The 5,000-nt window shown below is 39.6% G+C and overlaps 1 protein-coding gene across 1 annotated transcript in view; it reads left to right on the top strand.

Moving 5' to 3' along the window:
* Positions 1-5,000, top strand: part of LOC139372439 (protocadherin-9) — an 801,390-nt gene that overhangs the window by 321,956 nt on the left and 474,434 nt on the right. The window lies entirely within an intron of this gene.

Here is a 5,000-nt window from a genome sequence, read left to right as displayed (position 1 = left end):
TGTAGAGCACGCTCCCTTGCTGAATCATTCAACTATTTTTCTTTCTATTTCTTTAAAAACAGCAAATAGTGTTGTTGAAGTCTCGTCTACCCCTCTCTGATAGTGTTGTAGTAGTCAAGTCTAACCCTCTCTAGTAGTGTTATAGAAGTCAAGTCTTACCCTCTCTAATAGTGCTGTAGAAGTCTAGTCTAACCCTCTCTAGTAGTGTTGTAGAAGTCAAGTCAAACCCTCTCTAGTAGTGTTGTAGAACTCTAGTCTAACCCTCTCTAGTAGTGTTATAGAAGTCTAGTCTAACCCTCTCTAATAGTGCTGTAGAAGTCTAGTCTAACCCTCTCTGATAGTGCTGTAGAAGTCTAGTCTAACCCTCTCTAATAGTGTTATAGAAGTCTAGTCTAACCCTCTCTAGTAGTGTTATAGAAGTCTAGTCTAACCCTCTCTAATAGTGCTGTAGAAGTCTAGTCTAACCCTCTCTAATAGTGCTGTAGAAGCCTAGTCTAACCCTCTCTAGTAGTGCTGTAGAAGCCTAGTCTAACCCTCTCTAGTAGTGCTGTAGAAGTCTAGTCTAACCCTCTCTAATAGTGTTATAGAAGTCTAGTCTAACCCTCTCTAATAGTGCTGTAGAAGTCTAGTCTAACCCTCTCTAGTAGTGTTGTAGAAGTCTAGTCTAACCCTCTCTAGTAGTGTTGTAGAAGTCTAGTCTAACCCTCTCTAATAGTGCTGTAGAAGTCTAGTCTAACCCTCTCTAGTAGTGCTGTAGAAGTCTAGTATAACCCTCTCTAGTAGTGTTGTAGAAGTCTAGTCTAACCCTCTCTGATAGTGATGTTGAAGTCTAGTCTAACCCTCTCTGATAGTGCTGTAGAAGTCTAGTCTAGCCCTCTCTGATAGTGATGTAGAAGTCAGGTCTAACCCTCTCTGATAGTGATGTAGAAGTCTAGTCTAACCCTTTCTAATAGTGCTGTAGAAGCCTAGTCTAACCCTCTTCAGATGAGGATAGATGTCCTCTCCAGATGTACATTCATTTTCCTCACTTTGACTGAGTATGTGAGGCCCAAATGCCACCATATTCCCTATATAGTGCACTACTTTCGACCAGAGGCCTTTGAGGCCTAGTGCACTACACTGTATAGGGAATAGGGTGACATTTGTTTGTTGCCGTGTTTTAATGGAGACGTGATACGTCTTCGTTTAAGAGCGGTTATGAACTACACATAAAGGCTAGCGAGTAGCCAGTCTCCAGATCTCAACCCCAGAGAAAATCTTTGGAGGGAGTTGAAAGTCCGTGTTGCTCAGCAAAACACCAAAACATCACTGCTCTAGAGGAGATATGCATGTAGGAATGGGCCAAAATACCAGCAACAGTGAGTGAAAACCTCATGAAGACTTGAGATATTGAGATAAACTTTTGTTATTGACCAAATACTTATTTTCCACCAATATTTGCAAATAAATAAATTAAAAATCCTACAATGTGATTTTCTGGATTTTTTCCCCTCATTTTGTCTGTCATAGTTGAAGTGTACCTATGATGAAAATTACAGGCCTCTCTCATATTTTTAAGTGGGAGAACTTGCACAATTGGTGGCTGACTAAATACTTTTTTTGCCCCACTGTATAGGGAATAAGGTGACATTTGTTGCCGTTTTTTAAAGGTGACGTAATACATCTTCGTTTAAGAGCGGTTATGAACTACACATAAAGGCTAGCGAGTAACTTGGCTCGTCTCTCCGAAGTGTTTGTTGGTTTGTGATCATTGAATTGAAGAGATGTGCCATATTAGAGGTGCTGAGTCTATCCAGCCGTATCCATGACTACTGTGCCTCTAAAACGGCCAACTAGTTCATAGACTAGTACAGAGAACGTTAAAACATGTGGCTCGTTTCAAGGAGAATAAGAGTTCACAGGAGAGCTGTTTGAATGTAAAAATGTTTTAGTTTTTTTAATCAAAATGTGTTATTAGTTCTGATATCTCTGGTCCATTAGAAGGTTATTAGTTCTGATACCTCTGGTATATTAGAAGGTTATTAGTTCTGATACCTCTGGTCCATTAGAAGGTTGTTAGTTCTGATATCTCTGGTCCATTAGAAGGTTATTAGTTCTGATACCTCTGGTCCATTAGAAGGTTATTAGTTCTGATACCTCTGGTCCATTAGAAGGTTGTTAGTTCTGATACCTCTGGTCTATTAAAATGTTATTAGTTCTGATACCTCTGGTCCAGTAGAAGGTTATTAGTTCTGATACCTCTGGTCCATTAAAATGTTATTAGTTCTGATACCTCTGGTCCAGTAGAAGGTTATTAGTTCTGATACCTCTGGTATATTAGAAGGTTATTAGTTCTGATATCTCTGGTCCATTTGAATGTTATTAGTTCTGATACCTCTGGTATATTAGAAGGTTATTAGTTCTGATACCTCTGGTCCATTAGAAGGTTATTAGTTCTGATACCTCTGGTATATTAGAATGTTATTAGTTCTGATACCTCTGGTCCATTAGAAGGTTATTAGTTCTGATACCTCTGGTCCATTAGAAGGTTATTAGTTCTGATACCTCTAGTCCTTAAAATGTTAATAGTTCTGATACCTCTGGTATATTAGAAGGTTATTAGTTCTGATACCTCTGGTCCATTAGAAGGTTATTAGTTCTGATACCTCCGGTCCATTAGAAGGTTATTAGTTCTGATACATCTGGTCCATTAGAAGGTTATTAGTTCTGATACCTCTGGTCCATTAGAAGGTTATTAGTTTTGATACCTCTGGTATATTAGAAGGTTATTAGTTCTGATACCTCTGGTATATTAGAAGGTTATTAGTTCTGATATCTCTGTTCCATTAGAAGGTTATTAGTTCTGATACCTCTGGTATATTAGAACTGTATTAGTTCTGATACCTCTGGTATATTAGAAGGTTATTAGTTCTGATACCTCTGGTCCATTAGAAGGTTATTAGTTCTGATACCTCTGGTATATTAGAACTGTATTAGTTCTGATACCTCTGGTATATTAGAAGGTTATTAGTTCTGATACCTCTGGTCCATTAGAAGGTTATTAGTTCTGATACCTCTGGTCCATTAGAAGGTTATTAGTTCTGATACCTCTAGTCCTTAAAATGTTAATAGTTCTGATACCTCTGGTATATTAGAAGGTTATTAGTTCTGATACCTCTGGTCCATTAGAAGGTTATTAGTTCTGATACATCTGGTCCATTAGAAGGTTATTAGTTCTGATACCTCTGGTCCATTAGAAGGTTATTAGTTTTGATACCTCTGGTATATTAGAAGGTTATTAGTTCTGATACCTCTGGTATATTAGAAGGTTATTAGTTCTGATATCTCTGTTCCATTAGAAGGTTATTAGTTCTGATACCTCTGGTATATTAGAACTGTATTAGTTCTGATACCTCTGGTATATTAGAAGGTTATTAGTTCTGATACCTCTGGTCCATTAGAAGGTTATTAGTTCTGATACCTCTGGTATATTAGAACTGTATTAGTTCTGATACCTCTGGTATATTAGAAGGTTATTAGTTCTGATACCTCTGGTCCATTAGAAGGTTATTAGTTCTGATACCTCTGGTATATTAGAACTGTATTAGTTCTGATACCTCTGGTATATTAGAAGGTTATTAGTTCTGATACCTCCGGTATATTAGAAGGTTATTAGTTCTGATACATCTCGTCCATTAGAAGGTTATTCGTTCTGATATCTCTGGTCCATTAGAAGGTTATTAGTTCTGATACCTCTGGTCCATTAGAAGGTTATTAGTTCTCATACCTCTGGTATATTAGAAGCTTATTAGTTCTGATACCTCTGGTATATTAGAAGGTTATTAGTTCCGATACCTCTCGTCCATTAGGATCCTGCTGATTGAATGAATGATGCTTATTTCTGTTTTTTTCCCTCAGTTTAACGGGTGAAGAATAGGAAGCATGGAGCTATACAGTTGATTCATTCTTAATGGGTGTAGAATAGGAAGCATGGAGCTATACAGTTGATTCATTCTTAATGGGTGAGGAATTGGAAACATGGGGCTTTACAGTTTATTCATTCTTAATGGGTGTAGAATAGGAAGCATGGAGCTATACAGTTGATTCATTCTTAATGGGTGTAGAATAGGAAACATGGAGCTTTACAGTTGATTCATTCTTAATGGGTGAGGAATTGGGATCACGGGGCTTTACAGTTGATTCATTCTTAACGGGTGAGGAATAGGAAACACGGGGCTTTACAGTGTGTTCAGTCTTCTCTCTGTTCTCTATTTCCTCCCCCACTTGCCTTCTGGGCCACGTGCCTGTCAATCACTGTGATCAGGATACTAGCAGGGTCTGTTCAATTGGACCAGTTGGCGTGAGTCATCATGGATTTCACCAATCTAATGGGACTTCTAATGGCTAAATGAGGGATGCTTGTTTTCCTTGTTCCTTCAATTTGATGGGATTGATTTGATTGGACCAGAATAGGAACCGTGGGACTTTGCTGTTGTTTTTTGGGAACCGGATGAGAGAGACTGACAGAGAGAGAGGAGAGGGAGAGACGTGTTGAATTCTCAATAGTTAATTTCAATGGCTCAATACACGTCAGGTTGATTTCCCTGTTGTGTCCTGCCAAGCTTTCTCTATTTCATCCCACTCACCTACCGCTCTGCTCCCATGTTCCCCACGCGTTGGCTCAGCTACGCCTGGGCGGTGTGTTTGTCTGTCTGTCTGGGTGTGTGCCTGTCTGTCTGTCTGTCTGTCTGTCTGTCTGTCTGTCTGTCTGTCTGTCTGTCTGTCTGTCTGTCTGTCTGTCTGTCTGCCTGTCTGTCTGTCTGTCTGTCTGTCTGTCTGTCTGTCTGTCTGTCTGTCTGTCTGTCTGTCTGGGTGTCTGTCTGTCTGTCTGTCTGTCTGTCTGTCTGTGTGTGTGTGTGTGTGTTTGCATTCCTCTGGATCTACATGTTATACTTGGAGAGAGACACACTAGAACACCTCCTGGAGGAGGTCTGTCTGTCTGCCTGCCTGCCTGCCTGCCT

This window comes from Oncorhynchus clarkii, chromosome 18 (assembly GCF_045791955.1).
Source record: "Oncorhynchus clarkii lewisi isolate Uvic-CL-2024 chromosome 18, UVic_Ocla_1.0, whole genome shotgun sequence".
Taxonomy (NCBI): Eukaryota; Metazoa; Chordata; class Actinopteri; order Salmoniformes; family Salmonidae; genus Oncorhynchus; species Oncorhynchus clarkii.
The sequence above is the reverse complement of the archived record's forward strand: the minus strand, read 5'-3'. Positions and strand labels throughout refer to the sequence as shown.